Genomic DNA, 11,644 nt, shown 5'->3' on the forward strand with positions numbered 1-11,644 from the left:
CGTGGCTATAGTAATCTCCACCCTGGTTATACTGTGCCTTGTGTTAATAGTTAAAACTCTCCACCCCTGGGGCCTGTGGTTATAGTTAACTCTTCCACCCTGTTATACTGATGGCCTTGTGGTTATAGTTAACCTCTCCACCCTGGTTTATACTTGATGGCCTTGTGGCTATAGGGTTTAACTCTCAACCCTGGTTATACTTGGTGACCTTGTGGTATTATTAACTCTCCACCCTGGGGCCTTGGCTATAGTTAACTCTCCAACCCTGTTGTTACTGGTGGCCTTGTGCCTTAGTTAACTCTTCCACCTGGTTTATACTGATGGCCTTGTGGATAGTTATACTCTCCACCCTGTTATACTGGTGGCCTTGTTGTTATAGTTAAAACCTCTCCACCCTGGTTGTACTGGGGCCTTGTGGCTATAGTTAACTCTCACCCCGATTGTACTGGTGGCCTTGTGGGGTATAGTTAACTTCTCCACCTGGTTATACTGGTGGCTTGTGGCTATAGTTACTTCTCACCCTGGGCCTGTGGCTTTAGTATAACTCTCCACCGCTGGGGCCTGTGCGGCTATTAGTTTAACTCTCCACCCTGCGGCCTGTGGCTATAGTAACTCTCCCACCTGGGGCCTGTGGCTATAGTTAAACGGTCTCCACCCGGGGCCTGTGAGCTATAGTTAATCAACCTGGGGCCTGTGGCTTAGTTTAACTTCTCCACCCTGGGCCTGTGGCTATAGTTAACCTCTCCACCTGGGCCTGTGGCATTATAGGGAGACCCCATGATGGGCGGCGCCCCCCCCAACCAAACATGGCCCAGCATCGTCTGTTTAGGGAGGGTTGGCCATCCGGAGGTCCTTGTCCTTCATGCTCTAGACCTCCTGTGCGGGCCGGTGCGCATGCACCTGCACGCTCGCAGGTGTGAGTTGTTGTCTCTGACACATTGGTGCGGCTGGCTTCCGCGTTTAAGCGACAAAGTGCGTCAAGAAGCAGTACAGCGCTTGGCCAGGTCGTTTCGGAGGACGCATGGCTCTCGACCTTCGCCTCTCCCGATTCCGTAGGCAAGTTCAGGATTGACAAGACTGTAACTATCAAATTTGGATACACGAAATTGGGAGGGAAAAGGGGTACAAAAAAATAAAAAGGTGCCACCTGATTTTCAGTCACATTTGAGCACCTCAAAAGTATCTATATACTACCCTCCTCCCACCTCAACCCAAACCCTAACTGTTTCAAAGTCATTATCTCTACAATAAAAGTTGGATTTCAATCCCCCATAGAGCAGCGTGTAATTTGGTGTTCAGGACATGTTTAGTTGGTGTTCAGGAAGCAGGTTTAATTGGTGTTCAGGAAGCAGGTTTAATTGGTGTTCAGGAGCAGGGCTTAATTTGGGTGTTTCAGGAGATGGTTTAATTGGTGTTCAGAAGCAGGTTAATTGTGTTTCAGGGAGCAGGCTTAATTTGTGTTCCAGGAGCAGGCTTAATGTGGTGTTCAGGAGCGGTGTAATTGTTGTTTTCAGGAGCTGGTTTAATTGGTGTTCAGAGCAGGCTTAATTGGTGTTCAGCGAGCATGTTTTAATTGGTGTTCAGGAAGCAGGTTGTTAAATTGGTGTTCAGGAGCAGGTTTTAATTTGGTGTTCAAGGAGCAGGGCTACTTGGTGTTCAGAGCAGGCTTAATTTGGATGTTCAGGAGCAGTTAATTGGTGTTCAGGAGCATGTTTAATTGGTGTTCAGGAAGGCAGGTTTAAATTGGTGTTCAGGGAGCAGGTTTAATTGGTGTTCAGGAGCAGGCTTAAATTGGTGTTCAGGAAAGCAGGCTTAATTGGTGTTCAGGAAGCAGGTTTAATTGCGTGTTTCAGGAGCAGGCTGAATTGTGTCGGAGGCAGGTTTAATTGGTGTTCAGGGAGCAGGTTTAATGTGTGTTCAGGAGCAGGTTAATTGGTGTTCCAGGAGCAGGTTTTAATGTGTTCAGGAGCAGTTTAAATTGGTGCAGGAGTCAGGTTTAATTGGCGTGTTCAGGAGCAGGTTTAATGAATCTGCATTGCCTTTTGTTCTTATTTCCTGTCACAACAGTACAGGCCTCGCAATCTCTGCCGACAGTTTATTGAATCCACAGTGTGATATGATGATTGTCCTCCAGCTGTTCTGTCTAGTAGATTGTCCATTACTGCACATCCATTCCTTGTTGTCTGCCTTTTGCTCTTCCCGCTTGCTCGACAGCACACACGGATTCCAGTGTTTCTCTGTTTGTCTTCCTGATGGTACATGTGTGTTTGATTTCGCTGCCTGGCTTTGGTAAACCAATGCTAAGAATAAAAATGTTACCTACCCAGCCAGTGTCTAACTTGATTTTTCTCTGGTCCTGGGGAGTGTGTCTGTGGCGTGAATATCCTGTGGTGAATGTCCTGTGGGTGAATGTCCTTGTGGATGGAGTTCCTGTGGATTGAATGTCCTGTGGGTGAATGTTCCTGTGGGTGATGTCTGTGGATTGAATGTCCTGCTGGGGTGAATGTTCTGTGGGTGAATGTCCTGTGGTGATGTCTGTTGGATGAATGTCCTGTGGGTGATGTTCCTGTGGGTGAATGTCCTTGGGTGAATGTCTGTGGGTGAATGTCCTGTGGGTGAACTGTCCTGTGGTGAATGTCCTGTGGTGAATGTCCTGTGGGTGAATGTTCCTGTGGTTGAATGTCCTGTGGATGAGTTCTGTGGGTAAATGTCCTGTGGATGAACGTCCTTGCGGATGAGTGACCTGTGGTGATGTGGTCAAGCTGTTTTAATGATTTTAGCTAAGAATCACATTCCCTTTCCCTTACTACCAAGCCAGCCTGAGAACTCTGAGACCTGCCCTTAAAACACTGTACCTCTTTTAGAGGCTGCATGGGATCACATGTTATCTGATGTATGGGTTTGATTTCTGTCTCTTGATGTGCTATCTTCTTTCTTGCTATGACCTCATTTTCCTGTGATTATGATCTTGACAATAGTTAGCTCTTTGCTTTACTACAGAGCATCCAATATTCATCAAAAATTTGTGAGTAAAAGTTAAACATTTTTTAAACACTTTTTAATGTTCATGTTAGATTTGAACTACGGTACATACAATATCATATGTGTCTATCTGCTTAACTTTACCTAGGGAAGGGTTAGAGAATAAACGTGATTTTCCCACAACTAATCCTTCTTTATTTCCTTCTTTCCTTTCCGCAGGTGACATCCAGCAGCTGCTTGATTGTAAAGCCGATCCTAATGCAGCTTATGAATTACTGTGAAACACTACAGCCCCGACTGTGAAAACTCCCCGCGGCCACTCCTTACCAGGCCAGCAGCCTGAAGACCAGGTCAGTTTCCCGAGGGCCAGAGGGCCACAGGGCTTCTGGATGGGGGACCCACTGCCCCCCAGTGTAAAGTGAGTGCACCAAGACCACATTCTGGCAGTGCCAGCTCTTGAGGGTTAGTCGTTATGGGAAAATATGTTACCAGTCATAGATCCCAAGACTCACAGGGATATTATGAACTCAGTCATCTCTCTTAGAACATCATTAGAGGAGGTGTGTCTTAGAACATCATTAGAGGGAGTTGTGTCTTAGAACATCATTAGAGGGAGGTGTGTCTTAGAACATCATTAGAGAGAAAGGTGTGTCTTTATAACATATTAGAGGGAGTGTGTCTTAGAACATCATTAGAGGGAGGTGTGGTCTTAGAACATCATAGGAGAGGTGTGTCTTAGAACATCATTTAGAGAAGTTGTGTCTTAGAACATCATTAGAGGAGGTGTGTCTTAAACATCATTAGAGGGAGGTGTGTCTTAGAACATCATTAGAGAGAGGTGTGTTTAGACATCATTAGAGAGAGGTGTGTCTTAGAAATCATTCGAGTGAGGTGTGTCTTAGAAACATCATTTAGAGGGAGGTGTGTCTTAGAACATCATTAGAGGGAGGTGTGTCTTAGAAACATCATTAGAGAGAGGTGTGTCTTATAACATCATCAGAGGGAGGTGTGTCTTTAGAACATCATTAGAGGGAGTGTGGCTGTAGAAAAACATTCATTGAGAGAGAGGCAGGTGTGTCTTAGAGAGAAGATCAGATATCGAAGAGAGAGAGAGTGGTGTAGAGACTATGAGGAGAGCAGAGTAGCAGTTAAAGAGGAGAGATGTACAGTAGACTTGATACGCAAGAACGTCAGTAGAGAGAGGTAGTAGTCTAGTAGAACATGCATTAGAGAGAGGTGATGTGAGTACTGTAGAGACAGTGAGTGTGGAGAGTGTGTCGATGAGAGAGTAAGAAGCAGAGAGTTACGAAGTTATAGAGAGGAGAAGAGGACAGGAGTAGGATAGTCATAGAACAGATCATTGAGAAGGGAACAGGTGTTAGACGATCTAGAGGAAGAACAGATCATGTAAGAGAGGAGAGTGGGGTCTGATAGAGACATGCGATAGGGGAGAGTGGAGTCGTGAGAGTAGAAACATGAGAGAACGATTAGGCAGACGGAGTGAGTGTCACTTGAACGATGGCAGGAAACGTACCAATAAGAGAGCTTCAGGAATGATGTCTGATAGAACATCATTAGAGAGAGGTTGTGATGCTATAGAGAAGCAGTAACTAGCTTGAAGAGGCTCGAGGTGTGAGATCTGTAGAGACGATCGATTGAGGAGAGGAGACGACGTGCGACATTAGTGACTGTTAGAAGCATGCATATATTTCAGAGAGGTGTGTGTTTGAGCAACATAGCATAGATGGAGACGTGTGTCTTTATTCCTAACATAGCATCATTAAGATCCAGGAGAGGTGTCCGCTCTTTAGAGATTATGATCACTTAGTAGTGAGGATGTAGGAATACTATTGAGGAATTGAGCAATGATGCATTAGAGAGAGTCAGTGTAGACTGTGAGAATACCCATCATCAGCATGTAGCGAATGACTCGTAGTGTCACTGTAGTCATACATAATTAGCTGACGAGGTGCTAGGTACTAATTCAGAACACTCACTAGACGAAGATGTGAGGTGTGTACAGTATAGAACAGTACATTAGTACCGTAAAGAAGCGTTCTTGAGAGATTCATTGATGTCTTGCACTTAAGTCTAACTGGATGACATCAACTAGGAGCAATACAGAGAGAAGCTTCCAATTGACCGAGTATCGTGTTCTTTTCTCTACTGAACATGTTACAATGGTAGAGGAGAATAGGTAGCACGCATCTAAATATGACACTCTACATATGCATGTTCTAATTAGACAAACCGTGCCCATACGGTTGTAGTATGCTGTTCTAAGACACACTCTCCTCTAATAGAGATGTCTAAGACACATCTCCCTCTAATGAATGTCTAAACATGCACATATCACCTCTCTCTAATGATGTTCTACACACACCTCCTCTAATTGATGTTTTCGTAAGAGTATACACCTCCCGGTCTAATGATGTCTAACACACAACCCTCCCTTCTTAAGATGTTCTAAGACACACCTCGCCCTCTAATGATGTTCTAAAGACACACTCCTCTAATGATGTTCTTAAGACACACCTTCGTCTTAATGATGTTCTAAGAAACACCTCTCTCTAATGACCCTGTATATTCCTAAGACATCATACTCCCTTTAATGATGTTCTAGAAGGACACGACCTCCTCTTAATGATGTTGCTAACAGTCTCACACCTGTTAGACACCACTCAATATGATGATGAGGGGCTAAGACACGTAGTGTTCCATCATTCAGAACACTCATTAGCCCTTAACATGAAGTGAGGATGTTGTGTGCTAGAAACACCACCTCATACGTCCCGTGGCATAATGATGTAATCTAGGACACAACTCCCTCTAATGAGTTCTGAAGGAACAACCTCGTCCCTCTAATGATTGTGTGATAAGAACACCTCTCTCTAATAAGATGGTATGTTCTAAGACACCATCTTCACCTTCTAATGGGATTTCTTAAGACAACGGGACCACACCTCCCGGTCTAATGATGGTTCTAATCACACATCCACCTCCCTTTGTGTCTAATGTGACTGTAGATTTTAGAAACAATCCCACACCAACCTTCTCCATGCGTATGAAGTGGTCGATGAAGCTACGATCCTCTTCCCTCTTGTAATGCATTGGGTCGTAATTGACACACCCCCCCTCTATGGTATGGTCCTTAAAAGGATCACAATCACGGCCCCAACATCATTACTAGAAGAAAAGGACACCGCGACAAAGATGTGTCTGAACTAGAACACTTACGATTAGAGAGAGTGTGTCTTATAACATCTAGAGGAGGTTGTGTCTTAAGAACATCATTAGAGGGAGGTGTGTCTTAGAACATCATTAGAGGGAGAGTGTGTGTTTAGAACATCATTTAGAGGGAGGTGTGTTCGTTAGAAACATCCATTGAGGGAGGGTGTGTGTCTAGAACATCATTAGAGGGAGGTGGTGCTTAGAACATCATTGAGGGAGATGTGTCTTTTAGAACATCATAGAGAGAGGTGTGTCTTAGGAACATTCATTAGAGAGAGGTGTGTCTTTAGAACATCATAGAGAGAGTGTGTCTTAGAACATCATTAGAGGGAGGTTGTGTCTTTAGAACATCATTAGAGGGACGGTGTGTGTTTAGAACATCATTAGAGGGAGTGTATCTGAACATCATTAGAGGAGGTGTGTGTTAGAACATCATTAGAGAGAGGTGTGTTCATTAGAAACATCATTTAGGGAGATGTGTTCTTAGAACATCATTAGAGGGAGGTGTGTCTTGAGAACATCATTAGAGGGAGGTGGTGTCTTAGAACATCATTAGAGGTATTTCTATGTGTTTACTACCTTTAACTTAGTAGGAAGAAGAGACAGTATGGTCAATGGGAGTCTCGTTGCTCCTGTTTGGTCATCCAGTAACTCAGTACGAAATCTAATGATCTCTTCACGAACGCTTCTTTAGGGTATTTACTCTTTAATTGCAGGATGTCAGGATGTTAAATTCTTGCTTGAGTTTGCCTGGATGGGGATCCCTCTCTCTCTCTTTCTCTTTCCTCAATTCATTATTTCAATTCAAAGTTCAATTTTAAGGGGCTTTATTGGCATGGGAAACTTTTCTTACATTTCAAAACCAAGTGAAATCTCCTCTCTCTCTCTCTCTCTTCTCTCTCCCTCTCTCTCTCTCTTTCTCTCTCGCTCTCTCTCTCTCTCTCTCTCTCTCTCCTCTCCTCTCTCTCTCTCTCTTCTCTTCTCTCTCTCTCTCTCTGTCTCTTGTCTCTCTCTCTTCTCTCGTCTTCTCTCTATCTCTCTTGTCCTCTCTCTCTCTGTCTCTCTGTTCTCTCTCTCTCTCTCTCTCTCTTCTCTCTCTCTCTCTCTCTCTCTCTCTCTCTCTTCTCTCTCTCTCTCTCTCTCTGTCTCTCTCTGCTCTCTCTGTCTCTCTCTTCTCTCTCTCTCTCTCTCTCTCTCTCTCGCTCTCTCTCTCTCTCCTCTCTTCTCTCTCTCTCTTCTCTCTCTCTCTCTCTCTCTCTCTCTCGCTTCTTCTCTCTCGCCTCTCCTCTCTCTCTTCTCTCTCTCAGCTCTCCTCTCTCTCTTCTTCTCTTCTCTCTCTCTCTCTCTCTCAGTCCCGTTATCAGCTCACCACCTGGACTGTCTCTAAACAGTTGATTCATCTCTGAAGGATGAAATGCCTTTTTTAACTTCATATTCAAAACAGGTCAAAGTTAAACACTCTCTGACTGTTTTGGTATACAAAGTTAACAATGAGTTTTTGATCAAGATGAATTGAAATATACATTCGGGTACAGAGTTACTCTACATGTTACATTGCCATTAGATCATTCATTGAATAGTCACTTAAACATCTGGATAGAGTTTACTGCTTACCGTTATACGTAAATCCTCTTTCCACTGCCACCTTCCTCTGAGGTCAAAAGAAAGTGTTTTTATTCAGTTCACTGGTGGTGGTGTTAATGAGAGTCAGCCAGTCACACATACAACCTCCTCAGTTGTAACCACATATATAAACCCACATATTAAACCACATATAAACCACATATAAATCACATTAACCACTATACACATACATAAACCACATTATAAACCACCATATAAACCACATATAAAAACCATATATACCAACACTCAACCATATTATAAACCACATATAAACCACATATAAACCACATATAAATCACATATTAAACCACATATAAACCACATATAAATCACATATAAACCACATATACACATACATAAACCACATATAAACCACATATAAATCACATATAAATCACATATAAACAACAGGGAAATCCAGCAGGAAGGTACACATTCAATAAGTCAGTCATTCATCTAGTCTGCTTCAGATGTAAGTCCTGTAGGATATAAATCAAACCATTGCTATGAGTAACAAGTTCCACTACCAACCCCTCTGCTTTACTTCGAGCAGCTTGTACTTCTCAACGCTTTCCCTGATTTTCAGCTCAGCTTTGTATTAGCTTTTAAAAGACCCCCCCCCACCTGTTTATAAAACTGTAGCTCTACATGGACTCTATCAGTGTTGGTCTTCGTATTTATTTTCATGTTTAGAGCGTTAGCCGTCCGTTTAAAGATTAACGGCCAACTGAGGRTTAACCCATTACTTTGCTTTGTAGATGTGTTGTTTAAAGGTAGACTCAGCGATATCACATAGATGCAGAAAGTAAACAGCGTAGTGGGTCAATTTCCGCGACAACGAAGAGCGTTGAAGCARGAGGCTCAACTTKTTAACTGTTTTTGGTCCCCTGGCTATTAGGCTGTGACAGTGTGAAGAGTGCACCTTACATCTCGCTCTTCTCAATATCTCCGTTGCTGCTCGTGGCAACGTCATTTCGCTGAGTCTACCTTTAAGAGCTAGCTATCACTGATGAATGATATTCCAATAGTAAGAAAGTATTGTCATGTACTGTGCAGCTACACAACCGTTTTATTAACTAGCGTTAGCTGTGCAGTTCCGTTGGCAGTCAAACTACACAGCATATCGCTGGAGACAATACTTTGATGACTTATACAATATGACATTCTAACTACATTCTACAATATTATTCATCTTTTTTTATTGGATAATGCAATCTAATGAGTGTAATTTTCAGACAGTTTTTTAATTCATAATATGTACAGTACGGACATGTTATGTTTGTATCACTTTTTTTTTTTTGCTGAGAAAAGGAGTTCTCTGTTAATGCTAATGCTAACGCTAACATGCTAACGCTAACATTTCTCCCTCTCCCCCTGCAGTACACTACTACTGATGACTTAGATTACAGTCCGRTTTATGATTACTCTGAAGTAGAAGGAGAGACAGAGACTGTTCCAACAGACGAGTATGAGGCGGGTAGTGACCCACAGGTAAACAAAACACTGAAGAAAGATGCTTGTTTTGTCCTGTGGTGTCTTACTGTACCCTTTGTGCCGTCCCTCCCTTTCCCAATTTTTTTGTGGTCTACCGTTTACTGTATGTCTTGATGTGTCAATCAAACTTGTATCCTTACTGTAGCTACAAGGCCCGCCCTCTGCTCTCACGCGTGGCAAATGCCAGCTTTGAATGGTTTGTCCTGTGTTCAGGTTTGTGTCTCAGGTTGAAAACTATTTCTGGTGTTGCTGTTTACTTTCAACCCCACCATTCCTCTGATAAAATCAAATCAAATACATGTTTATTTGTCACATACACATTGTTAGCAGATGTTAATGGTCACATACACATGGTTAGCAGATGTTAATGGTCACATACACATGGTTAGCAGATGTTAATGGTCACATACACATGGTTAGCAAATGTTAATGGTCACATACACATGGTTAGCAGATGTTAATGGTTCAAAATACACTGGTTAGCAGATGTGAATGCGAGTGTAGCTAAATGCTTGTGCATCTAGTTCCGACAGTGCAGCAATATCTAACAAGTAATCTAACAATTTCACACAACTACTGTCACGTTCTGACCATAGTTCTTGTGTGTTTTGCTTGTTTTAGTGTTGGTCAGGACGTGAGCTGGGTGGGCATTCTATGTTGTGTGTCTAGTTTGTCTGTTTCTATGTTTGGCCTAATATGGTTCTCAATCAGAGGCAGGTGTTTTTGTGTTGTCTCGATGGGAATCATATATAGGTGGCTTGTTTGTGTTGGGGTTTGTGGGTGGTTGTTTCCTGTCTTTGTGTTTCTCTGCACCATATAGGGCTGTATCGGTTTGCCACATTTGTTTTTTGTATTGTTGTAAGTGTTCACTGTTTATCGTTTTATTAAACATGTTGAGCACTGGCTACGCTGCGTGTTGGTCCGATCCCTGTTACACCCTCTCTTCTCGTGAAGAGGAGGAAGGCTGCCGTTACAACTACCTTGTACACGCACGTGTAAAGGAATGAATAAGAATATGTACATAAAATATATATGGATGAGTGATGGCCGAACGGCATAGGCAAGATGCAGTAGATGGTTTAGAGTACAGTATATACATATGAGATTAGTAATGTAGGGTATGTAAACATTATATAAAGTGGCATTGTTTAAAGTGGCTAGTGATACATTTATTACATCCAATTTTTTGTTATTAAAGTGGCTAGAGATTTGTTGTGATGTTAGTAATGGCTCTCTAACAGTCTGATGGCCTTGAGATAGAAGCTGTTTTTCAGTCTCTCGGTCCCGTCTTTGATGCACCTGTACTGACCTCGCCTTCTGGATGATAGCGGGGTGAACAGGCAGTGGCTCGTGGGGTTGTTGTCCTTGATGATCTTTTTGGCCTTCTCAGTGTTGTTATGTGTTATCTTGTTCTTCTATCACTATAACCTTTTTCCAGAGAGAGAAACGTAGTGTCTACATGACAAAGAAGAGAGTCCCTTAAGTCTAAGGCTAAGCCCCTAATGTTCCTGGCCTGTAAAAAGCCAGCAGCCCCTAATGTTCCTGGCCTSTAAAAAGCCAGCAGCCCCTAATGTTCCTGGCCTCTAAAAAGCCAGCAGACCCTAATGTTCCTGGCCTCTAAATAGCCAGCAGCCCCTAATGTTCCTGGTCTCTAAAAAGCCAGCAGCCCCTAATGTTCCTGGCCTCTAAAAACTCTACTGGGTATATATATATATATACCCAGTAGAGTTGGAACCAGCTGGACAGACTGCTCCTTCTGTGTTAATTAACCCGCTTCTCTGTTCTTCTCCTTCTTTCCTTCTTCCTGATGCGACACAACTTCAGCTAAACAATGTAGACGGAGAATACACTGAGTATACTGACAGTGAGCTTGACTACGGAGCTGTAGAGGGTACTCAGACTCAGTCTCCCATTGCCACCAGCGGACCGAACGAGGTGACTTTTAGATGTTCATATTTTGTATTTTATTTACTTATTATTATAAGAAAGGAAGTGAAGTATTTGGAAAGTGAAAGAGACGAGGAAGACCTTTTGAGCTAAGGAAGAATATGATATGAAATGACAAAGACAAAACAATTCAAAAGCAACTGTTGTGTTTTGAACTTGAGGTTTTCTATTGACAATGGCAGAACTGTTGGTCAGAGACGATTAAACGTCAGAAACAATGTGTCATGCATCATTACATTCAATCCACCTTAATACAATCCACTGTAATGTAAGGACATTTAGTCTCAGTGGATTGACATGCAAATAATGTGTAGCTTTTTGTTGTTTAATTCAATTTTGACTAAGGTTGCATTTTTATAAGAAT

General features: G+C 42.6%; 1 long non-coding RNA gene across 1 annotated transcript; it reads left to right on the forward strand.

Annotated features, from left to right (window-relative positions):
* The first annotated feature begins 3,267 nt into the window (after positions 1-3,267).
* LOC139027018 (uncharacterized) lies at positions 3,268-11,263 on the forward strand. The gene is made up of 3 exons (XR_011479038.1): positions 3,268-3,332; positions 9,220-9,330; positions 11,158-11,263. It is a non-coding gene; the product is annotated as an uncharacterized lncRNA (long non-coding RNA).
* The last annotated feature ends 381 nt before the right edge of the window (positions 11,264-11,644 follow it).

Source organism: Salvelinus sp. IW2-2015, unplaced genomic scaffold (assembly GCF_002910315.2).
Source record: "Salvelinus sp. IW2-2015 unplaced genomic scaffold, ASM291031v2 Un_scaffold6815, whole genome shotgun sequence".
Lineage (NCBI taxonomy): Eukaryota > Metazoa > Chordata > Actinopteri > Salmoniformes > Salmonidae > Salvelinus > Salvelinus sp. IW2-2015.